This window comes from Monodon monoceros, unplaced genomic scaffold, assembly GCF_005190385.1.
Source record: "Monodon monoceros isolate NGI ecotype Baffin Bay Population unplaced genomic scaffold, NGI_Narwhal_1 Super_Scaffold_20, whole genome shotgun sequence".
Taxonomy (NCBI): domain Eukaryota; kingdom Metazoa; phylum Chordata; class Mammalia; order Artiodactyla; family Monodontidae; genus Monodon; species Monodon monoceros.
This window is the reverse complement of record NW_021703777.1, coordinates 60,462,388-60,489,376: the sequence shown is the minus strand read 5'-3', so window position 1 is coordinate 60,489,376 and position 26,989 is coordinate 60,462,388.

The window sequence follows — 26,989 nt, the reverse complement described above, 5'->3', positions numbered from 1 at the left end:
AAAATGGATAAAACAGAACTAACTTTACATTTATCCCCATTTAATTACTTTATAACTATAACTGTATTATAACTTTTTAAACTTGTAATTCTACAAAAGGAAGGAATTATAGATCTTTTATGTTTTGCCCAGTGCCTTGTATTCTACTGGGGCCCTCTGTACAATCAGCAATGCCTATAATAATGAACTAAGCTGGCTAATATATATATATTTTCCTTTTAATTGATTCATTCTCCCTAGTTTACCTTGCAAATCCACTGCTGGGAGAAGCTCTGATGGTATGGGGTTAAAGAGGAAATGGTCATAATTTTTATTTAGTTTTCCATATAAATGCACCTTATTATCTGCTGTACCTCATTGTATATGATCTATTTTATGACCATTTAGTTCTCCTTAGCAGTTCTGTTTTTATTCTGTTATACTTGCTGTCTAAACTCTCAACTTTATGACTCCATTACCCCAGCTCACTGCTGCCTGCTGTCCCACTCCCAGTGCTGAGGTGGATAATGTAGCTTTGCTGTTGCCATGCCAGCATTTCTAATAAATTCCTCACATACAGACAGGCAGTGGTGTAGGGGACAGCGGCTTGGTGTAATGCTTTCATATCACATCACTAGACTCTCATTAGATACTTGTGAGAGAAGTTACCACTGGGGCTTCTTCAGGCACAATAGCATTAATGAAGTTAGGAAATGACTCCCACAGATGTTTGACACTCAATCAATCCTACTTAATTTAATTAAACTCCTGAATGAAAGACAAAAGAGATGCTCTTGTAGTCCAACCCTTGCTTTTTATTTTCTCATGTCTTTTTTTCTCTTCTGACTTACTTAATCCTTGCTGATAAATGTCAGTGTAATTAATTTAAGTTATAATTATTTAAAAGTGGACTTTGTTATAATGCCTTGTATCATTTTCCACTTCTCTCCCCCTACCAAACTGCAAGTATATGAGAGATCTACTGTGTAAATAGAATGGTGGAGTGGATAGAAATTGGCTCTTATAACCTTGACAGTTCAGCCACTTCTTACACCTCCATAATTAAGAATACTGATGACACTGACATTTACAACTTTATGTCAGGAAATTTTGTTCAATAAAATATTTTCAAGGAAGTTAAACAGATTCTGGGAAAATTTCTTTTTACCAGTCTTAAAATGTTAGAATAAGCTTATAAAGTACCAAAATTAAAATAAGTGATGCTATACTGTATTTGTTACAAAGTCCATTCACACATATGACCTCCTTTAATCCTCATAATGCCTTAGAGGGATGAGTGTAATTGTCATTTTAGAGATGAAGAATTAAAGGCAAAGAGTGGTTAAATGACTACCTTGTTCAAGACTTTATAGTCAGTAAACAATGATCTTAAAGCTTCGACTTTTTTTTGTTCGCTGGTTCATTCAACTAATAAATAATTATTGTGACTAAATGTGTGCTGAGCAGTATTCCTGGCACTGAAGAAGATGATGCATAAGTAGATGGCCACAGAACCAGGTGGTGTGGCTTGGATAGGCCTATGCAAAGGAAGCATGGGAATGATTGGAGGGAACTAACTCCAATGGCAGGTGGTGGTAAAAGGAGAGCCAAAGGATTCTAAGGAGTGTGGAATACACACTGAAGTAAAAGGTAATCAGTGAAGGATTTTTTTTTCCTTATGAGTGATGTGATCAGTTTGAATTTTACAAAAATTCAATCTAGTTTTAGTATGGGTCATGTCAAGACTGCTTCACAGGGTGGATGTGCTGCCTTACACCGAGGCACTAAACACAGGAAGAGAAGCAGGCCTGGGAGGGAAGATTGTAATTTTCACTTTGTATGTAGTTTTCTTGTCCATGGGACATATAGGTGGATATATCGGTGTGTAGCTCAGTAGGAAGATCTGGAGGTGTGGGTTGTATATTTGTTCATTATATTACTTAATGCCTCCTGATATTTTAGCATAGTCATGTGTTTACATGCTTGTCTTCTCTACTAGAGTATGAGCTCTTGAAGGCCCAGACCATTGTCTTCTTCAAGTTGATATTCCCAGGTTCAAGTAGATGTTTGTTGAATTTAATTGGAAAATCATCAAATTTGTTTCCTTGAAGTTACTTTTTAAATCTCCCAATATTCCTTAACTTCAAATGCTATTAGCTCTGTGACATCTGGATATATTCCTTTTGCCAATTTTACCTTCCAACTTGGGCAGCAAAAACAAGGGAGCTGGAGGATGTAAAGTTGTATGGACTCACTGAACCTTGCAGATGCTGCTTCTGAGACAGGATGCAAGCCTAGCTCAGCCATTTGAAAGCTCTCTAGTCTTCAGCAAGTGTCTTAAATGACCTTAATTTCCTTTTCTGCAATGTTAGGATAATATTATCTTTGTTACAGAACTTTCAATTAATTAAACAAATATTTATTGGCTATTAATTCTGTGTCAGGCTCTGTAATGGGAGGTGAATTTGAGTACCTGTCTCTTACAGTCTCCCGGGGAACTCCAAAATCCTTTTCTGCCAATCAGCACCTATTGGGAAGATAGCCATAAAAAGTAGCTCTTTCCTCTGAGGAAGGGTGGACAACTTGGGATAGTGAGCTTTTGATTGATATGGGGGACCAGTAAAGCCATTTATGCCACCATAAATTTCTTTAATAAACTGTTTTGTTTCATTATCACCACAACTACATTGTGAAATAAGCCAAAATTTTAAAGGAAAGGTTTTGAACTGTATGTATCCTATGAGCAATGGATAGGCTTTGTAGAATTTTAAGCCAGGGAGAAAAATACCCACATTTACCTTTGAACAAGACCCCTCAGCCTGCAGAATGGAGAATGGACAAGATTTAATGCAGGGGACAAGGCAGAAGGTACTGCAGGTCCCCAGTGGAATTGTATAGTGATTTGGACTAAGCTAATGGCAGTAGAATGGAGAGAAAAGGGTAATCAAGAAATATTTAGAAAATGTAATCAAATGTATTGGGCAATAGCTTGGATATAGATGGGTGTTAAGGGAGAAGGAGTCGTTCAAAAGTATTACTCTTGAGCACTGGATGGTAGGAATAAACAACACAGAAGGAAGAGCAAGTTTACTGGGAAGATGATGAGTTTGGTTCAAACAGGATCAATTTTATGTGTCTGGGATACATGAAATTGAAGATGCTAAGGAAGCAGGATTTAAGTGCCTGGATTAACTGTATAATATTCTGGGTATCCATACAGCAGTACTATTACTTGGGACAGCTTGATGAATTTGATAATGCCTAAGAAGAAAAACCAGGTATCCGCAAGGAGGGCCAGAGCCCTGTAGGTTGCTGATTTCAATTCTTTCATTGCTCTTCCTTGGGCAGATGGGTGGCTGTGTTACCAGGTGCATGCCTGATGGCTCACAGAGACCACTAGACTGGGAATGGGCTTAACTAGCTGTTTTTTTCCAACTTCAGAATCAGGACAACCAATGAGAATTTTAACTTGGATAATCCAGAATCCCAATAGCACAAGAGCCTAATCTGGAAACATATAAGCCATTTCATCTTAACGGTCTTAACATAATTAATATTTATTGTATGTTTATTTATAGGACTTTTGTGTCACACACGTGATTATATGACGTAACTATGTCTTATCAATCCTTTAAAAGAGATTTCTTGTCATTTTCTGCTCCCTTTTATTGCCATATATATTGCAGACTTCCTGTATGTAATAAAAGAACATTGTAGATGAAACACAGTGGTCCTTATATGTTTGCTTAGTATTATATATTCTTGCCATTCTTAATCTTCCCATTTGTAGAAGGTGACTAATTTGAGAAGGCAAAATGTGCAATCAGAACTTAAAAATGGTGATAATTACTCCTCTTGTATAGGAGTAAAGCACTATCCATTCTGAAAACTGAATGCAATTACACAGCAGTATCAGGGGACAAATATGTCCCATTTATAAATCAAAAGTTGATAGGCAGGCCTTTAGCACCTGTATTGAATATTAATAAGTAAGGCTTACTGTCTGAGCATTGGGCCATATTTTATTACCACATTTGCTAGCACAAGCAGGCCTGCTTTTAAAAACACATTTATAAGATTCAAGGGATTGATAAAAAGATTGGAAATAATGACAATTCAAATGAGGCATGTTGTAGATTACAAGGGCCCCAGTTCTTTCTCTCTTTGTAACCACACCCTTTGCCTTGTGACTGCAGTTTCTTCTTGTCTTTGTGTGAGTTTGCCCACATGATTTGCTTTTGGTCAATGGCGTGTTAGCAGGCATGGCATGAGTGAAGACTTGAAAAGTTTTTGCTCGGTTGGGTTTGCTTTACTCTACTCTTGCCTTAATTGTGTAATCCTGGGGGGAATTACAGAGACAGGTAGAGGGGAGCCAACTCCTGAGAACCCCAGCCTAGAGCAGTGAACCCTCTGCTGACCATTAGATCCATGAGAAAAAATGATTGCTGTTTTCAACCACTAAGTTTTTGTGTGGTTTATCAGGCAGCAATGATGTCACATTAGCTAACTAATATGGGGAATTGCAGGCTCAACAAAAAGCCCCTTGCTAATGTTAGTAATCAGTACCCTGGAGGGTAACAAGAGAGGAAAAGAGAGGGAAAGTGAAAGTGAGATTGAGAGTGAGAGAGATAGAGGGAGAAAGAGAGGGAGAGGGAGACAGAGACAGACAGACACACACACACATACACACAGATTGACATTGGATCAATACATAATTCAGTGCAAGAGAACACAGTTGTTTTGAGGTTAAGGTGAAGACATTGAGGAAAGTCAAAGGCTTGGCACATGAGAAATGGAAACATGAGTGCATATAGAAAAAAAGATTCAAGAGGACTTGAGGTCAAGGAACATAACCAATCAATCACCAATTTGTGAATGGCCTAGATAGCAGGAGTCCCTTAGGAGGGCTAGAATTTTAATCTTCCCTTTCTCTGCCCTCTGTCTCACTTCAGACCCTGAGACAGTTGTCCTCCTGGCATAATTTGGTCCCCTACCCCACTCCAAGAGACATGTGGCAATGACTAGAGATATTTTTGCTTGTCATGACTTGGGGGATCAGTGCTACTGGCATACAGTGGGTAGAGGCCAGCAATGCTGCAAGACGTTCCACAGTGCACAAAGACAGCTCCCAACAACAAAGAATTATCCAGTCTACAAAATGTCTATAGTGCCAAGTTTGAGAAATCTTGCTGTAAGATAAAACTGGTGTGGCTTGGCCCTGTGAAATTTCAGAAGCATAACCAAGAAAGAAGATGGAGCAGAAGTCATACACCATTTATTTTTGAGGACCTTCCAGGTACCAGACCCTCCACTAGACACTAGAGTTACAAGGATGAGAAAATTACTTTTCTTGTCTTCATGGAACATATGGAGAAAGCAGTGGAAGAAAGAAAGAGAAATAAAAAGTCCTAAAAATAAACATAAAATTATGAACTGCTATAAGGGAAAATATTTGGGGGCTTATGAAAGGAATTTGACTTAGTCAAGTGGGCTAGAGAAGATTTTAACAATGGTAATATTTTAACTGGTACCTAAAGGATGAGTTGTAGCTAACTCAGTAAGAAAGACTTGGAGAGCCACTTCGGTAGAGGGAACAGCATGTACAAAGGCACTGGAGCTGGAGGGGCCACTGCATTTGGGGAAGTGGAGGCAAGTCAGTGCTGCTGAAGAATCTAAAACCAGGACAAGGTCGTTGATGGAAGAGGCAGGTAGGGTCCAGATAATGCAGAGTTTTGTAGGCCTTTTCGAAGATTTTGATCCTTGTTCCAAGACTAATAATGAACCACTGAAGGATTTAAAGGAATGATATGATTATATTTGTATTTTAGAAAGATGGCTTTGATTACCTAGGAGATAAAGGTTTGGGGTAGCGGGAGGAGAAATAACCAGGAAATGAAGGGTTGGTCCTTTTTAGGAATGGCTGATAGTGCAAGTCCCTGGTATTTCACCTACAGATGAGGCAATCCATTTGAGGTGACTGAAAGAAAACTAGAAGCTGGGGAAGGGGCTGACACATGTAGGCAAGTGAGTCAGAGCCTCCCAGTAACAGGGGGCACTGGACAGGGCTCTGGGTGCTATAGGTAAATGAAGTGGGCAAAACCTCTCTTACCCACAGGAGTGAGTGGAGAAGCTCTAACTAGTACTTGTTCCCTTTAACCTGCAGGTACTAGCTAATTTAAGTGGGGCAAGTGAGTCACTCCAAGCAACCTAGCTGTCCTGACCGACTTCATGTTAGAGACCAATAGAGATGTCTGTTTTACCCAACGTCTTTCCCTATCACCTCCTTTCTTCTCTTTCAGGGACTTTCATGCATTGACAGTGCTCCCTATCCACTCTCATCCATGTCTTTACATAACACATTTTCCATACAGTCCTCAGGTCAATTTATTTAAATAAACAGATATTAAGAGCCTATTATGTGCCTAAGGTAATAATCTATGTTCAGTGTCTATTTTACTAGCAACAGGACTTTGGTAAGTTTACTGACTGACTCTCAGCCTCAGTTTCTTCTTCTGTAATATGGGGATAAAAATAATATTACTACTTCATTGGGATGTTGTGAGGAGTAAAAAATTTTGTGGTATAAAAACAGTGCCAGGGACCTTCAAGATGGCGGAGCAGTAAGATGTGGAGATCATCTTCCTCCCCACAAATACATCAAAAATACATCTACACGTAGAACAGCTCCTACAGAACACCTACTGAATGCTGGCAGAAGACCTCAGACGTCCCAAAAGTCAAGAAACTCCCCATGTACCTGGGCAGGGCAAAAGATAAAAGAAAAAACAGAGACAAAAGAATAGGGACGGAACCCGCACCAGTGGGAGGGTGCTGTGAAGGAGAAGTTTCCACACACTAGGGAGACCCTTCACTGGTGGAGACGGCTGGTGGGCATGGGGGAGCTTCGGAGCCACAGAGGAGAGTGCAGCAACAGGGGTGCGGAGGGCAAAGCGGAGAGATTCCCGCACAGAGGATCGGTGCCGACCGGCACTCACCAGCCCGAGAGGCTTGTCTGCTCACCCGCCGGGGCGGGCTGGGGCTGAGAGCTGATGCTCGGGCTTTGGAGTTCGGATCCCAGGGAGAGGACGGGGGTTGGCTGCGTGAACACAGCCTGAAGCGGGTTAGTGCACCACACCTAGCAGGGAGGGAGTCTGGGAAAACGTCTGGACCTGCTGAAGAGGCAAGAGACAATGGCTTTGAGGTGCGCGAGGAGAGGGGATTCAGAGCACCACCTAAATGAGCTCCAGAGACGGGTGCAAGCCGCGGCTATCTGCGCGGACACCAGAGACTGACGTGAAACATTAAGTCTGCTGCTGCGGCCACGAAGAATCCTGTGTGCGAGCACAGGTCACTATCCACACCTCCCCTCCCGGGAGCCTGTGCAGCCCGCCACTGCCAGGGTCCCGTGATCCAGGGACAACTTCCCCGGGAGAACACACAGCGTGCCTCAGGCTGTTGCAACGTCACGCCAACCTCTGCCACTGCAGGCTTGCCCCGCATTCCGTACCTTTCCCTCCCCCTGGCCTGAGTGAGCCAGAGCCTCCTAATCAGCTGCTCCTTTAACCCTATCCTGTCTGGGTGGGGAACAGATGCCCTCAGGTGACCTACGCACCAAGGCGGGGCCAAATCCAGGAGCTGTGCGAACAAAGAAGAGAAAGAGATATTTCTCCCAGCAGCCTCAGGAGCAGCGGATTAAATCTCCACAGTCAACTTGATGTACCCTGTATCTGTGGAGTACCTGAATAGACAAAGAATCATCCCAAAATTGAGGTAGTGGACTTTGTGAGCAACTGTAGACTTGGGGTTTACTTTCTGCATCTAATTTGTTTCTGGTTTTATGTTTATCTTAGTTTAGCATTTAGAGCTTATTATCATTGATACATTTGTTTATTAATTTGGTTGCTCTCTTCCTTTATATATACATATACATTTACTTTTTCTCTTTTTGTGAGTGTGTATGTGTTTGGTTCTTTGTGTGATTTTGTCTGTATAGCTTTGCTTTCACCATTTGTCCTAGGGTTCTGTCTGTTGGGTTTTTTTTTTAGGTAGTTTTTGGTGCCTGTTATCATTGGTGCACTTGTTTTTTGGTTTGGTTGCTCTCTTCTTTCTTTCTTTAATTACTTTTTAATTTTTAATAGCTTTTTATTTTAATAGCTTTATTTTATTTTTATTTATTTATTTTCATTCTTTTTCTCCCCTTTCTTCTGAGCCGTGTGGCTGACATGGTCTTGGTGCTTCAGCCAGGTGTCAGGCCTGAGCCTCTGAGGTGGGAGAGCCAAGTTCAGGACATTGGTCCACCAGAAACCTCCCAGCCCCATGTAATATCAAATTCCCAAAGCTCTCCCAGAGATCTACATACCAAGGCTAAGACCCAGCTCCACTCAACGACCAGCAAGATTCAGTGCTGGACAGCCTATGCCAAACAACTAGCGACACAGGAACACAACACCACCCATTAGCAGAGAGGCTGCCTAAAATCATCATAAGTTCACAGACACCCCAAAACATACCACGGGATGCGGTCCTGCCCACCATAAAGAAAAGATCCAGCCTCATCCACCAGAACACAGGCACCAGTCCCCTCCACCAGGAAGCCTGCACAACCCACTGAACCAACCTTACCCACTGGGGGCAGATACCAAAAACAACGGGAACTATGAACCTGCAGCCTGCAAAAAGGAGACCCCAAACACAGTAAGTTAAGCAAAATGAGAAAACAGAGAAACACACAGCAGATGAAGGAGCAAGGTAAAAACCCACCAGACCAAACAAGTGAAGAGGAAATAGGCAGTCTACCTGAAAAAGAATTCAGAGTAATGATAGTAAAGATGATCCAACATCTTGGAAATGGAATGGAGAAAATACAAGAAACGTTTAACAAGGACCTAGAAGAACTAAAGAGCAAACAAACAAAGATGAACAACACAATAAATGAAATTAAAAATTCTCTAGAAGGAATCAATAGCAGATTAACTGAGGCAGAAGAACGGATAAGTGACCTGGAAGATAAAATAGTGGAAATAACTACCACAGAGCAGAATATAGAAAAAAGAATGAAAAGAATTGAGGACAGTCTCAGAGACCTCTGGGACAACATTAAACACACCAACATTCGAATTACAGGGATACCAGAAGAAGAAGAGAAAAAGAAAGGGACTGAGAAAATATTTGAAAACTTCGCTAATACGGGAAAGGAAATAGGCAATCAACTCCAGGAAGCACAGAGAGTCCCATCCAGGATAAATCCAAGGAGGAACATGCCAATACACATATTAATCAAACTATCAAAAATTAAATACAAAGAAAAAATATTAAAAGCAGCAAGGGGAAAACAACAAAATAACATACAAGGGAATCCCCATAAGTTTAACAGCTGATCTTTCAGCAGAAACTCTGCAAGCCAGAAGGGAGTGGCAAAACATATTTAAAGTGATGAAAGGGAAAAACCTACAACCAAGATTACTCTACCCAGCAAGGATCTCATTCAGATTCGACACAGAAATTAAAACCTTTACAGACAAGCAAAAGAATTCAGCACCACCAAACCAGCTTTCCAACAAATGCTAAAGGAACTTCTCTAGGCGGGAAACACAAGAGAAGGAAAAGACCTACAATAACAAACCCAAAACAGCTAAGAAAATGGTAATGGGAACATACATATCGATAATTACCTTAAATGTAAATGGATTAAATGCTCCAACCAAAAGACATAGACTGGCTGAATGGATACAAAAACAAGACCCATATATATGCTGTCTACAAGAGACCCACGGACCCATACAGACTGAAAGTGAGGAGATGGAAAAGGATATTCCATGCAAATGGAAATCAAAAGAAAGCTGGAGTAGCAATTCTCATAGCAGACAAAATAGACTTTAAAGTAAAGACTATTACAAGAGACAAAGAAAAACACTACATAATGATCAACGGATCAATCCAAGAGGAAGATATAACATTTGTAAATATTTATGCACCCAACATAGGAGCACCTCAATGCACTAGGCAGATGCTAACAGCCATAAAAGGGGAAATTGACAGTAACACAATCATAGTAGGGGACTTTTAACACCCCACTTTCAGCAATGCACAGATCATCCAAAATGAAAATAAATAAGGAAACACAAGCTTTAAATGATACATTAAACAAGATGGACTTAATTGATATTTATAGGACATTCCATCCAAAAACAACAGAATACACATTTTTCTCAAGTGCTCATGGAACATTCTCCAGGATAGATCATATCTTGGGTAACAAACCAAGCCTTGGTAAATTTAAGAAAATTGAAATCGTATCAAGTATCTTTTCTGACCACAATCCTATTGAGACTAGATATCAATTAAAGGAAAAAATCTGTAAAAAATACAAACACATGGAGGCTAAACAATACACTACTAAATAACCAAGAGATCACTGAAGAAATCAAAGAGGAAATAGAAAAATTCCTAGAAACAAATGACAATGAAAACACCATGACCCAAAACCTAAGGGATGCTCCAAAAGCAGTTCTATGAGGGAAGTTTACAGCAATACAGTCCTACCTCATGAAACAAGAAACATCTCAAATAAACAACCTAACCTTACACCTAAAGCAATTAGAGAAAGAAGAACAACCCCCCCCCAAAAGTTAGCAGAAGGAAAAAATCATAGAGATCAGATCAGAAATAAATGAAAAATAAATGAAGGAAATGATAGCAAAGATCAATAAAAGTAAAAGCTAGTTCTTTGAGAAGATAAATAAAATTGATAAACCATTAGCCAGATTCATCAAGAATAAAAAGGAGAAGACTCAAATCAACAGAATTAGAAATGAAAAAGAAGTAACAACTGACAGTGCAGAAATACAAAGGATGATGAGAGATTACTACAAGCAACTGTATGCTAATAAAATGGACCTCCTGGAAGAAATGGACAAATTCATAGAAAAGCACAACCTTCCGAGACTGAACCAGGAAGAAATAGAAAATATGAACAGACTAATCACAAGCACTGAAATTGAATCTGTAATTAAAAATCTTCCAACAAACAAAAGCCCAGGACCAGATGGCTTTTCAGTCTATCTCTTCTTGTAGCCCTCTTTTCAACAGACACTTTCTTCATTCTGAACAGCGTGACAGTCCGTGAACAAGGCACTCTTTCTCTCACCCCTAGCCTTTGAAAATGTGCCTCTGACCTTTTTCTTCTTTCTTTGACAGAGACTTAATGGCAACTTCCTTACTTAAGACGTGGAAACCTGGGGAAACAGGCAAAATGCAAAAATTCACCCCATAGCATTCTCATTTCTTTTCTTGTTTTTTTATTAGTCATCCATTTTATACACATCAGTGTATACATGTGAAACCCAATCTCCCAAATCATCACACAACCAGCTACACCCCCCCGCCACTTTCCCTCTTGGTGTCCATACGTTTGTTCTCTACATCTGTGTCTCAATTTCTGACCTGCAAACTGGTTCATCTGTACTATTTTTCTAGTTCCACATATATGCCTTAATATACAATATTTGTTTTTCTCTTTTTCATTACTTCACTCTGTATGACAGTCTCTAGATTCATGCACGTCTCTACAAATGACCCAATTTTGTTCCTTTTTATGGCTGAGTAATATTCCGTTGTATAAATGTACCACCTTTCTTTATCCATTTGTCTGTCGATGGGCATTTAGGTTGCTTCCATGACCTGCTATTGTACATAGTGCTGCAATGAACATTGGGGTGCATGTGTCTTTTTGCATTATGGTTTTCTCTGGGTATATGCCCAGTAGTGGGATTGCTGGGTCACATGGTAATTTTATTTTTAGTTTTTTAAGGAACCTCCATACAGTTCTCCATAGTGGCTGTATCAGTTTACATTCCCACCACCAGTGCAAGAGGGTTCCCTTTTCTTCACACCCTCTCCAGCATTTGTTGTTTGTAGATTTTCTGATGATGCCCATTCTAACTGGTGTGAGGCGATACCTCATTGTAGTTTTGATTTGCATTTCTCTAATAATTAGTGATGTTGAGCAGCTTTTCATGTGCTTCTTGGCCATCTGTATTTTTTTTTAGAGAAATATCTATTTAGCTCTTCTGCCTAATTTTGGATCGGATTGTTTGTTTTTTTAATATTGAGCTGCATGAGCTATTTATATATTTTGGAGATTAATCCTTTGTCCATTGATTCATTTGCAAATATTTTCTCCCATTCTGAGGGGTGTCTTTTCGTCTTGTTTATGTTTTCCTTTGCTGTGCAAAAGCTTTGAAGTTTCATTAGGTCCCATTTGTTTATTTTTGTTTTTATTTCCATTACTCTAGGGGGTAGATCAAAAAAGATCTTGCTGTGATTTACGTCAAAGAGTGTTTTTCCTATGTTTTCCTCTAAGAGTTTTATAGTGTCTGGCCTTACATTCAGGTCTCTAATCCATTTTGAGTTTATTTTTGTGTATCCTTTTAGGGAGTGTTCTAATTTCAGTCTTTCACATGTAGCTGTCCAGTAGTCCCAGCACCACTTATTGAAGAGACTGTCTTTTCTCCATTGTATATCCTTGCCTCCTTTGTCGTAGATTAGTTGGCCATAGATGTGTGGGTTTATCTCTGGGCTTTCTATCTTGTTCTGTTCTATAGTTCTGTTTTTGTGCCAGTACCATATTGTCTTGATTACTGTAGCTTTGTAGTATAGTCTGAAGTCAATTCCTCCAGCTCCGCTTTTTTCCCTCAAGACTGCTTGGCTCTTTGCGGTCTTTTGTGTCTCCATACAAATTTTAAGATTTTTTGTTCTAGTTCTATAAAAAATGCCATTGGTAATTTGATAGGGATTGCATTGAATCTGTAGATTGTTTTTGGTAGTATAGTCATTTTCACAATATTGATTCTTCCAATCCAAGAACATGGTATCTCTCTCCATCTGTTGCTATCATCTTTAACTTCTCATCAGTGTCTTACAGTTTTCTGCATACAGGTCTTTTGTCTCCTTAGGTAGGTATATCCCTAGCTATTTTATTCTTTATGTTGCAGTGGTAAATGGGAGTGTTTCCTTAATTTCTCTTTCAGATTTTTCATCATTAGTATATAGGAATGCAAGAGATTTCTGTGCATTAATTTTGTCCCCTGCAACTTTACCAAAGTCATTGATTAGCTCTAGTTTTATGGTGGCATCTTTAGGATTCTCTATGTATAGTATCATATCATCTGCAAACAGTGACAATTTTGCTTCTTCTATTCCAGTTTGTATTCCTTTTATCTCTTTTTCTTCTCTGATTGCCATGGCTAGGACTTCCAAAACTATGTTGAATAATAGTGGTGAGAGAGTGGACATCCTTGTCTTGTTCCTGATCTTAGAGGAAATGCTTTCAGTTTTTCACCATTGAGAATGATGTTTGCTTGGTTTTGTCGTATATGGCCTTTATTATGTTGAGGTAGGTTCCCTCTATGCCCACTTTCTGGAGAGTTTTTTTTATCATAAATAGGTGTTGAATTTTGTCAAAAGCTTTTTCTGCATCTATTGAGATGATCATATGGTTTTTATTCTTCAATTTATTAATATGGTGTATCACATTGATTGATTTGCATATATTGAAGACTCCTTGCCTCACTGGGGTAAATCCCACTTGTTCACGGTGTACGATCCTTTTAACGTGTTGTTGGATTCTGATTGCTAGTATTTTCTTGAGGATTTTGCATCTATATTCATCAGTGATATTGGTCTGTAATTTTTTTTTTTTTGGAGTAAATTTGTCTGGTTTTGGTATCAGGGTGATGATGGCCTCATAGAATGAGTTTGGGAGTGTTCTTTCCTCTGCAATTTTTTGGAACAGTTTGAGGAGGATGGCTGTTAGCTCTTCTCTAAATGTTTGATAGAATTCACTTGTCAAGGCATCTGGTCCTGGACTTTTGTTTGTTGGAAGATTTTTAATCACAGTTTCAATTTCATTACTTGTGATTGGTCTGTTCATATTTTCTATTTCTTCCTGGTTCAGTCTTGGAAGGTTATACCTTTCTAAGAATTTTTCCGTTTCTTGCGGGTTGTCCATTTTGTTGGCGTAGAGTTGCTTGTAGTAGTCTCTTAGTATGCTTTATATTTCTGCAATGTCTATTTTAACTTCTCCTTTTTCATTTGTAATATTATTGATTTGAGTCCTCTCCCTCTTTTTCTTGATGAGCCTGGCTAATGGTTTATCAATTTTGTTTATCTTCTCAAAGAACCAGCTCTTACTTTTATTGATCTTTGCTACTGTTTTCTTTGTTTCTATTTCATTTATTTCTGCTCTGATCTTTCTGATTTCTTTCCTTCTGCTAACTTTGAGTTTTGTTTGTTCTTCTTTCTCTAGTACCTTTAGGTGTAAGGACAGATTGTTTATTTGAGATTTTTCTTGTTTTTTGAGGTAGGCTTGTATTGCTATAGACTTCCTTCTTAGAACTGCTTTTGCTGCATTCCATAGGTTTTGGATCATCGTGTTTTCATTGTCATTTGTCTCTAGGTATTTTTTGATTTCATCTTTGATTTCTTCAGTGATCTCTTGGTTATTTGGTAACGTATTTTTTAGCCTTCATGTGTTTGTGTTTTTACGTTTTTTTCCCTGTAATTGATTTCTAATCTCATAGCATTGTGGTTAGAAAAGGTGCTTGATATGATTTCAATTTTATTAAATTTACTGAGGCTTGATTTGTGACCCAAGATGTGATCCATCCTGGAGAATGTTCTGTGCGCACTTGAGAAGAAAGTGTAATCTGCTGTTTTTGGATGGAATGTCCTATAAATATCAATTAAATCTATCTGGTCTGTTGTGTCATTTAAAGCTTGTGTTTCCTTCTTAATATTCTGTTTGGATGATCTGTCCATTGGTGTAAGTGAGGTGTTGAAGTCCCCCACTGTGTTACTGTCTATTTCCTCTTTTATAGGTGTTAGCAGTTGCCTTATGTATTGAGGTGCTCCTATGTTGGGTGCATATATTTATAATTGTTATATCTTCTTCTTGGATTGATCTCTTGATCATTATGTAGTGTCCTTCCTTGTCTCTTGTAACATTCTTTATTTTAAAGTCTATTTTATCTGATAGGAGTATTGCTACTGCACCTTTCTTTTGATTTCCATTTGCATGGAATATCTTTTTCCATCCGCTCACTTTCAGTCTGTATGTGTCCCTAGGTCTGAAGTGGGTCTCTTGTAGACAGCATATATATGTGTCTTTTTTCTGTACTCATTCAGGAAGCCTGTGTCTTTTGGTTGGAGCATTTAATCCATTCACATTTAAGGTAAGTATCGATATGTATGTTCCTATTAACATTTTCTTAATTGTTTTGGGTTTCTTTTTTTAGGTACTTTCCTTCTCTTGTGTTTCCCACTTAGAGAAGTTCCTTTAGCATTTGTTGTAGAGCTCGTTTGGTTGTGCTGAATTCTCTTAGCTTTTGCTTGTCTGTAAGCTTTTGATTTCTCCATCGAATCTGAATGAGATCCTTGCCAGGTAGAGTAATCTCGGTTGTAGAATCTTCCCTTTCGTCACTTTAAGTATATCATGCTACTCCCTTCTGGCTTGTAGAGTTTCTGCTGAGTAATCACCTGTTAACCTTATGGGAGTTCCCTTGTATGTTATTTGTCATTTTTCCCTTGTGTTTTCAATAATTTTTCTATGCTTTTAATTTTTGCCAATTTGATTACTCTGTGTCTTGGCATGTTTCTCCTTGTGTTTTTCCTGTATGGGACTCTCTGTGCTTCCTGGAATTGGGTGGCTTTTTCCTTTCCCATATTAGGGAAGTCTTCGACTCTAGTCTCTTCAGATGTTTTCTCGGGTCTTTTCTCTCTCTCTTCTCCTTCTGGGACCCCTATAATGCGAATATTGTTGTGTTTAATGTTGTCCCAGAGGTCTCTTAGGCTGTCTTCATTTCTTTTCATTCTTTTTTCTTTATTCTGTTCTGCAGCAGTGAATCCACCATTCTGTCTTCCAGATCACTTATCTGTTCTTCTGCTATTGATTCCTTCTAGTGTAGTTTTCATTTCATTTATTGTATTGTTCATCTCTGTTTGTTTGTTCTTTAATTCTAGGTATTTTTTAAACATTTGTTGCATCTTCTCGATCTTTGCCTCCATTCTTTTTCCAAGGTCCTGGATCATCTTCACTGTCATTATTCTGAATTCCTTTTCTGGAAGTTTGCCTATCTCCAGTTCATTTAGTTGTCTTTCTGGGGTTTTATCTTGTTCCTTCATCTGGTACATAGCCCTCTGCCTTTTCATCTTGTCTATCTTTCTGTGAATGTGGTTTTTGTTCCACAGGCTGCAGGATCGTAGTTCTTCTTGATTCTGCTGTCTGACCTTTGGTGGATGAGGCTGTCCAAGAGACTTGTGCAAGTTTCCTCAGCATTCTCCTTTCTAAAGAGCATACATGAGAGACCATTTTCCTCCTCATGCTTTCCCTGCCATACACCCTTCCTTTTGGTGTGGGTGTGGGGATCCAATTACCTGAAGTAGTAGCGTTCGAAGTTTACAACTGATAATAAATTTTAAGGTAAATATGGACAAGCTACAAAAATATGGAATTTTAGTTTATTATATTCTTTTAAGTTATAGGAAAAATATGAGGCATGCTTCAAATTTGTATTTTTTATTTTCAAAATACTGTGCTAATAAATTCTAAAGCCACTCCATTGAGGGTTTCAACAAAACTGCAATCAGTACATTCTCTCTGAAGGAGCAGAGTATGTAAATGCAAGTCATTCCTTAATAACCCACTTTTTGGTTATCTCAAATACAGTATCCTTGTTTCCATTTTCTAGGATAATTGATTTGCATTGTATCATAGTTCTCCTTCACATTGGATTATTAACCATCTCTATGACATGCATATAACTTCAACTGATTTTTTGTGTTTTTTTTTTTTTTTTTGCTTATCAGAGACTTGAATTATTATTGGTTATTTTGGTTTTCTAAATTTCAAAGTGAACCTTCTCTCAAAGCAAACCTTCTTTAGAGAGTATCTCATCTTATATTGTTTATATATATAAAAATTTCAAGAACAGTTATGTCAAGAAGCTTGATCTTTATTTTTTGGACTTAAGCTAATGGTCTGATTAAATTTATTAAATAAAGACCTTTGACAAAACAATATTAAATCTCACTACTACTTATAATTTTGATGAAGTGCTTAATTCAAAAAAATTAAAGCACCTGAAAATAAATGCTAAGACTCCTCTATGGGTCAGAAATCTAGTTAATGAGACTCAGAGAGTCCTTTCTCTAAAGGACAGTTATCCTTAAGTAGCTTAGCTAAGTAATGATCATGGGAATAATACAGAGGCCTATAAAAAGGAGTTAATTGCATTTTCTCACCTTCAACTGAGCAGATACACATATAAAATCCAGCTCTGTTTTTTTTTTCTTTTTTCCCTAGTGTTCAAGGTTCAAGTATCTTGGATAAAAATTCTGTGTGACTTAACGTTTGGACGTGTTCATTGATGATTAGTGTGATGTTCATATCGTCAGGCAGTTATTTGGAATAGCTTCCACTATTGTTTTCAGTGCCATTATTGTACTTTGGGCATGTTAAGGGACTACAAGTCTAACAAAATCATAGAAGTTATGTTTTAATAGTAAATATTACCTCAGGTGGCTGGGGGAATATATACTTATGGTAGCAGTGTCTAATGGCTCTGGGCGATGGAGTACTTGGGGCACAAGAGAAGGAATCTCTCTGATCTGTAGTTGGAAGTAGGTGTGTGTGGAAGGAAGGAAAATGGTCGGTCTTTACAGTGGGTTTTATTTAGTCCTGAAACTAAATAAGGAAAATTATTCTCTCTTATCTATGTAGTTTATGTTCTTCTGTTTACCTGACCTAGGCCCTTTTCTTTATAAACAATGTTCACGACCTTATGTTAACAGTGACTTTGCCCCTTCTTGGTCTGTATTACATTACCAAACTCATATATTAATACATTAGCTGACAGCACGTACTACTATGCCCAAATGACTTTTCTTTGCCTACATTTCTCTCCAGGCTTTATAGAGGTACAGGGAAAATGTTAGTTTTCCCTGACACAATAAAAAGAAATGAAGAAGAAAGTCAAGGTATTACAGGAAGTTTCTCCTTCCCTATGAAGCTTGTCTTCATCTTCCACTGCCCATGGCTGCATTAACTAATCTTTCATTTGTGTTTACCATTATGACTTCAATCAGTTTCAATTATAATTATACCGATTACTGTATTTTACTAATTTTTCTTATTTTACTAATGTTTGAAGTTTCAGTGCTTTGAAATAGCACTTGGGATATATTAAGTACTCAATAAATTTTTTAAAATTGAACAACCTAGTTACCTCTGGCACTAGAAATATTATTGGCACTCAAGAAATTCTTTTTAAAAATAATAATAACAGTAAAAATAATAACAGCTGATACCTTTTTTTCAGTAGTTACTATGTGACAGGCACTGTGCTAAACACTTTGTATGGATTTTATCATTTAAATATCATTAAATAGCCCTCTGAGTTGAGTACCGGTATTCTCCCCCTATTTAAGGAAACCGAAGCACAGAGAGGCAAATATACTTCCCCCAGGTAATATACAGATTTTCAGTAGTTGGGATTGGATCTTCAGTGCCCATACTCTTAACTTCTGCAGCAGATAAGTGGGAATGGGTGTAAATAATTGTAACACTATGATTAATTACAATGATAGATCTCTGTACTCGGCCCAACTGCGGCAGAAAGGATAAATGATTAGATTTACTCCAACGGTCACGGGAGGTTTCCCAGAAAGCACGAAAAATATTGGCAGGCACGTGTAATGATGAGAACACTGGCCTAGTTTTCTTTTTGGTGCTGCCTGCCACCAAGCTTTTGTAAATTAGGCAGACCTCCTGCAAAAGATCACTAAATTCTTTTGTTTCTGTTCCCTCATCTATAAAAGACGGGTTAGATTAAATAACATCTCATCTTAAATATTGCAATTCAAAAGGAATTCTTTCACTGGAGTGTGTGCCTTGCACACAAAGTAGGCTCAATAAACATCTACTGAATTGAATTATTTTGAAACAGGGAGAATTCATCCAGTGTATGGAATTGCTGCAGCTAAAACCATCATCTGTCTAGACTGCTATTCTTTCATTATCTTACATAGCAAACTACCACTTAGGTAACTTTCATGTCCCTATAAATGCTCTGCTTGACCAGAAATGCAGTGTATCCAGTCGGCCAATCCCCAAACATCCCAAAGCAACTCTGGGCTCTATATCTACTTCCTTGCTCCTTTTCATACCAAAAAAGGTTGACTATGGGGATCCAACCAGTCAAATATTTCTATTTTTCTCTTCCTTTTTCATTATTCTTTGCCTATAAAATCTTCTTGTCTTCCACTCAGTTTTGCAGTTCTCTGAAAGAAGACTGTCTACTTTATGAAGTGTTAAATAAAGTTTGTTTGTATCAACTATACTCCAATAAAATTTTTTTTAAAAAAGTTTGCTTGTACCACCTGAATTTTTTTTTTATTAAATTTTTAACAGGTTTTGGTGAAGAGGAATGAGATCTGAAGCTGACTGCTAATGGCCTATGGGACAAGGAGATTCACAGACCAGGTGTCCACTGAATCCTTTCAGTTCACTGTTCGTTTTGGAGTACCATGGGTAAGTCACTCTCGGATTTGAGCTCCGCTTGCAGGTGTGCAGCTCTCCGATCCAAAAACATCTTTATTAAAATTTATTATTATTATGTATTATTATACTTATTATTGTTCCCAGAAAGGTCCTGGGGTCCCAAAAATGTTCCAGGGTAGTTGTATTAGGAGTCTACAACAGGTGACAGTTGTTAGGGGACTCACAAAGCCTCAAGGTAAGTTCATGGCATAAACCACTGGGGGACTTGGGAAAATAAATTGACAAGAAATAGGACTTTTTTGACCATCAAAATAAAAATCTAAGTAGGCATAAGTCAGACTATAGAAGTCATCAGGGCATCTGCCACTTTAAAGAAATCATCTCATGAAAGGAGGACTAGATCTATTGCTAATGGGAATCTTGGAAGTCAAAGCTGCAAAATTGGTGGGCATGAATCAAGCACTTAAAAGCTGTTACTCCTATGGTAAGTTAAGTTAGTCGTGGAGTAGGTTAGATTTACGTTAGGTCACCTGCCAACCTGAAGAAAATTTCCATGCAAGGAGGTACACTGTAAAACACTACAAAATCCTCAATCTAATGGCACATCCCTTTTAGGTATAATTTGGCTCCAAGAGACTCAAAGCTTAGCTAAAAAAATGGGATTCTCAAGTTTCAAAGCATTGAGTGTGCCACCTACTGGCACAATTGCTTATTTTATGTCTAATTGCTTATTTTATGTCCCAAAAGCTGTAATATCTATAAATATGGTAAAATATTACTAAGACAACCTAGAATTACAATGGCCATTATGGGGAACACTTCAACTAGACAAGATTGTTCATTTAAGAAGTGCATTTGAAAGCAAGGGTTCCCAAATCAGCAAACAGAATGGGATACCTATTTTAATTTTAAGATTCCAAAATAGCTTCATTGAAAGAGTCATTCCAAAAGGCTAGTGAAAAATTAAAGACACAAGAGGTACCTAAAACAAAAGACCATAAGACTGACGTGACTCCTACTACTCCCCTCTGTCCTCCTTTGCCTGAGTACTCACAGTCTATTAATCCTCTGTCTGAAGTGCCTTTCCATGCCAAAAAAACCCACAAGTCTGTAAGTGATTAAGAGAATTTTAACCAGAGTCAGCTCTCTGGGATCTCTGCAGTGCCTGATCGAGAAAGGAAGATAACATTTCGTGTTGTACCTTCTTTTTCAAATCCAGACTCTTGTGAATTTGGTTTTGGGGTTCCCATTGGTTATAAATCCTTTCTCTCTCATGAACAGCTGTTGCCTTCTTTTTTGTCTCATTTTGTGTACTGAGAACTTGGTTTGGCTTTCTCCCTGCCTGGGGCATGCAGGCAGCCCAGCTGTCAGGTTGTGGGCTCAAAGATAAGGCTTGACAGAAATGAGAGTTGCACTCTCTTTTGGCTAGGGTCCTACCAACTATTGCCAGCTCTCAGGGAATTGTCTAAGACTTTCTCTCTTTTGGCTATCTTTGTGAGTGACTGTGGATCTTGGGAGAATAGTATCTTTTGCACCCTCTTTGGGTATGTCTCTTTTGTTCATGAGGTCATTCAGTACTGCTGGGAAAATTTACTATTTATACCAGCTGAAACCTTACAAGATATTTGAAAGAATTTTGTTTTGTAAGTAACTCTGTGGTCAGAAGTTGGCCAAATTGGAAGCTGGTATTTAGAGCCTGACAGAAACTTTTTTTAGGCCTTCTCCCCTAAACTAAATGAAACTTTGTACCCAGAGGTAAATAACAAAGTTCCAAAGACAAACAGCTCTAAATCTAGAACATTGGAATTTAAAGTATTTCTGTCTTAATTAAAGATAATGTAGAAGGATATCAGCACCTTGATATCATTCAGGTTATGACCCAGTTGTTTGAGGATTAGAAACAACTTTCCTACGAACTGGCCAACTTGTCTTACAAATTGAGTCTTTACAAGAACAGAAAAATCCTGCCTATTCTTATTATCAGTCTCTCGACCTCCCCTATTCATCTCAAAAGGATTGTAGGTATTATAAAAATTCTGGATTTAGGAAATGAGAGTCTTTCTTGGAGGAACTTGCATACATTCTCTATGCCTCTGAGATGTAAATGTTCTACCCAGTCTTCTTTAGGAACTGAGGTCTCTGAAATACAAACTTTGGGGAGGTAATTCTTATCAGAAGGAAAAAAGGAAAAAAAAAAGAAAAAAGGAAAGGCTCTTTGGTAACTAAGTAAATGGAAAATCTTAAGTCTTCTCCACAAATAGTACTAAAAAGTTTCAGCCATCTGAGCAGGTAACCTTATTACATCTGCCAGAAACATAATACTGTTCTTTCATAAACCTGTGAGTTTTGCATTGTTGCATCTGTCTCATGGCTAAAATTTTAAAACAAAAGCTATAAGATCTCTGTTTGTATCTGTCTGTATGTTTATGTATGTCTGTATATATGTTATAGATGTATGAGTTTTTTACTTGCATATGGTATTTTGCCAAATTAATTTGTTAAGACTTCTACAGTATTTAATTGGCTTAAAGAAAAACATTTATATAAATCAAGTATACTCTCAGAAATATAGAAACTAACTCAAATGTTTTTCAAGTTCATGTGATCTAGGATAACCTTTGATAAATAAAAGCTAGTTTCAGTTTTTTGGTTTCGTTTTCTCTAGAGTTATCAGCATTAAATATACTCTTTTTATTCTGCCTCAGTTTACTAAAAGATAAGCTCATGTGATCTCCGTAACAGAATTTGTAAGCAAGAAGGATAACTTAAGATGATGGTTAGCTGTTCAACGTCTCATGAAATTTTCATAATTAACCTAAACATAATTGTTAAGAACAAGTAAATTAAACAGATGTAAGCAAGATAAATGTTTATAAATGAAGTTTTCAACAATATTTATGCTTTATGGTATGTCTACTTGAAATAGTTTCCAAAATCTTTTTGATAACTTGAAACCTTCAAGTTAATACTGAGATAAGTGAAATGATAGATATTTATTGAACATCTAAATCATGTCTGAATAAGATAAAATACTAAAATATTAATTACCAAAGACACTGATGAAAGAAACTAAAGATGATACAAATAGATGGAGAGATATACAATGTTCTTGGATTGGAAGAATCAACATTGTGAAAATGACTTTACTACCCAAAGCAATCTACAGATTCAGTGCAATCCCTATCAAATTACCAATGGCATTTTTAACAGAACTAGAACAAAAAATTTCACAATTTGTATGGAAACACAAAAGACCCCGAATAGCCAAAGCAATCTTGAGAACAAAAAATGGAGCTGGAGGAATCAGGCTCCCTGACTTCAGACTATACTACAAAGCTACAGTAATTAAGACAGTATGGTACTGGCACAAAAACAGAAATATAGATCAATGGAACAGGATAGAAAGGCCAGAGATAAACCCACCCACATATGGTCACCTTATCTTTGACAAAGGAGGCAGGAATGTACAGTGGAGAAAGGACAGTCTCTTCAATAAGTGGTGCTGGGAAAACTGGACAGGTACATGTAAAAGTCTGAAGTTAGAACACTCCCTAACACCATACACAAAAATAAACTCAAAATGGATTAAAGACCTAAATGTAAGGCCAGACACTAACAAACTTAGAGGAAAATATAGGCAGAACACTCTATGACATAAATCACAGCAAGATCCTTTTTGACCCACCTCCTAGAGAAATGGAAATAAAAACAAAAATAAACAAATGGGACCTAATGAAACTTCAAAGCTTTTGCACAACAAAGGAAACCATAAACAAGACCAAAAGACAACCCTCAGAATGGGAGAAAATATTTGCAAATGAAGCAACTGAGAAAGGATTAATCTCCAAAATTTACAAACAGCTCATGCAGCTCAATATCAAAAAAACAAACAACCCAATCCAAAAATGGGCAGAAGACCTAAATAGACATTTCTCCAAAGAAGATATACAGATTGTGAACAAACACATGAAAGAATGCTCAACATCATTAATCATTAGAGAAATGCAAATCAAAACTACAATGAGATATCATCTCACACCAGTCAGAATGGCCATCATCAAAAAAATCTACAAACAATAAATGCTGGAGAGGGTGTGGAGAAAAGGGAACCCTCTTGCACTGTTGGTGGGAATGTAAATTGATACAGCCACTATGGACAACATTATGGAAGTTCCTTAAAAAACTACAAATAGAACTACCATACGACCCAGCAATCCCAGTACTGGGCATAAACCCTGAGAAAACCATAATTCAAAAAAAGTCATGTACCAAAATGTTCATTGCAGCTCTATTTACAATAGCCAGGACATGGAAGCAACCTAAGTGTCCATCAACAGATGAATGGATAAAGAAGATGTGGCACATATATACAATGGAATATTACTCAGCCAGAAAAAGAAACGAAATTGAGTTATTTGTAGTGAGGTGGATGGACCTAGAGTCTGTTATACAGAGCGAAGTAAGTCAGAAAGAGAAAAACAAATACCGTATGCTATCACATATATATGGAATCTGAAAAAAAAGAAAACGGTCATGAAGAACCTACGAGCAAGACGGGAATAAATATACAGACCTACTAGAGAATGGACTTGAGGATATGGGGAGGGGGAAGGGTAAGCTGTGACAAAGTGAGAGAGTGGCATGGAGATATATACACTACCAAACGTAAAATAGATAGCTAGTGGGAAGCAGCTGCATAGCACAGGGAGATCAGCTTGGTGCTTTGTGACCACCTAGAGGGGTGGGATAGGGACCGTGGTGGGGAGGGAGATGCAAGAGGGAAGAGATATGGGCACATATGTATATGTATAACTGAGTCACTTTGTTATAAAGGAGAAACTAACACACCATTGTAAAGCAATTATATGCCAATAAGTTTGTTAAAAATATATGTACAAGGGGGTTCACTGGAGTGTTGTTTATATGAGCAAAACATAGAATCAATCTGTATGTTCAGGATGAATTAAATAGCATATATCTTTCAATGAAGAACTAAGCAGTAATTCAGAATGACTCTGGAGAAATATACTTATTAACAAAACAAATACATATTTTAGGAGAGAAGTAATAAATCAAAACATATTATATTATGTAAAACCACTTGTGTAAAAATTCATATTTTAGGTGTCAATAATTATTATCACCATGTGAAAGTTTTTTTAAATTTTGGTTATCTGTGTTTTCTAATGTTTCTACAATAAACTTGTACCTTGTATGTGTGTGATTAAAAACAAGGGTAACAAGAAAATATTAAAAAAGTATATTAATTACCAAAGATTGGTTTATCCATTTTGGCTTTTTCTTTTTTAAAGGGGAACAAAACATATTTGATTCTAATAGTAAATGTGTTTTGTGGTACACTGAAAAATTTACTGTGAGGAAGAGGATACTTCCAGGAATTATGGAATGTATTTATAAATTTGCCAATCTACAGAATGCTAGCATAACAGACAGTCTGCAATACATACTTCTTAGTTTTCACTAGGAATTAGGATTCTAAGGGTTAAGAGTCTAATTAATATGTGTAATTAAAATTACTAGAGATAAAAAGGGAGATTTCTCTATGCATGGAAAGTAGGATGTGTTTTTGGTAAGAAAATGTATGAGGTACGGAGAGGTGCTTTTGTGAAGGGAAAAGGGACTAATTTTGTCTGAAATTAAAACAATTGATTGTTCCAGAATGAAGAAATAGGAAAAAACATATGACAGAATCTTAATGGTTGTAAAATAGTTGTAAAAGGTTTGTGGAAAAGGAATCCTGGAGAAGGAATTTTATGTGTGGTCAAGCTGGCTAAGATTAGAATAAATTTATTTAATTAAAAAAGTTTTAATATCAAAAGTATATTGGGACAAAATTAGAATTTGTTTTTCTCTCTGATAAAAGGACAAAGTTTATTTGGACTATTGGTCTGCCCTTGATAATAGACGGTGAAAGGTGGATTGTTTTTGTTTGTTGTTTTGTTTTTTACCTTTTTGGTAATCTACCTGGAAAGCGAAGATTTTGTGTCTTACCAAAATAATTTACTGTGCTTCACAATTGTCTTTATCAGGTCTTTGATAACTTAAAAAAACCCAGTCTTCTCAATATTAAAAGAGTTGTTTTGTTCACAACTATGTACCTTCCTGTATTTGGCTTTAAAAGCTTCTATTGTCTCTTTGGTTAAATAGGTAATTCAGTATTATTTTATAATGATCTGTGATTCTATTTAATCAAATGTTCAAACCTTTCGACATTTTCCCAAAGTGAAATTCTAAAGGGAGTCTTTTTGACCTCAAACTAACTTTAAGATTTCCCGGAGGGCCCTGGAAAATTCGAAAGGATTTGTCTCTCATTTGGTAAGATGTTTTGTTGTTCTAGTCTAGGAAAGACCATCCATCAGCTGGTCAATGTCTTCCCACCTGCATTGAAAACTTTTGAGAGAATGCAGCATATTACGGAGATAATAATCATTATTAGCAACAAAGCAATGCCCTTGGTTTGGAGAGCTCTCCTCAGCCAGGGTCCCTGTGAATCAAACCAACTAGAGTCAAATAAGTCAAGATATTATCCTGTTCAACAAAAGAGAATAGAAGAATGTAACTAAAACCGGAGGCTGGCATTGTCTCTTGTGAATACTTCACTGAGATTCAAAGAGGCAATGGTATCTGAGAGTCATGCTAAGACCAATGCTTTTGATCAAACCTCTTGACTGGTCAAGAGGATGACCAAAAGTGGGAAGCTGCTGAAATAATTTCCTAGGCCCAAGATGAAGCCACTCCTGCCCAGGGTGCCATATAAGCAAATCGAAACTTAGATAACTTTCATGTCCCTGTTAATGCTCTGCTTGACCAGAAATCCAGTCAGTCAGTCCCCAAACACCAGAAAGCAATGCTGAGCTCTGTAGTTACTTCCTTGTTCCTTTTCACCCCAAACAAGGTTGACTATGTGGCCCCAGCCAATCAGATATTTTCTATTTTTCTCTTCCTTCCTCCTTATTCTTTATCCTATAAGAGCTTCTTGCCTTCCGCTCAATTTTGCAGTTCTCTGAAAGGAGACTGTCCACTTCATGAAGTGTTAAATAAAGTTTTTTTGTGTCACCTAAATTGTCTTAAATCATTTTTTAACACTGTAATATTATACCTTTAGAAATGACCAAATAGAGGGATATCATGGTTTATCGTTGTTGAATTTCAAGTCTGACTGTTTGAGATTTATTATTTTCCTGCCATTCCCAAGATGTGCTTCTTACACTGGGGGATTTGATTTGATCACAGTCTATCACTTCTTCACTTGGCAAACTCCGAAGCGTTTCTAAGAAGGTGATTAAATGCATTTCCTTGACATGTATTAAGTCATAAGAGAGAGTAAACTGTGAACTACTGATTCAGTGTCAAAAAGTGAATTTTCAGAGAGGTATAATCCATTTACTTACCTATGGAAAATGAGGCCAGTCTTCTATCCATATCATCTTGGAG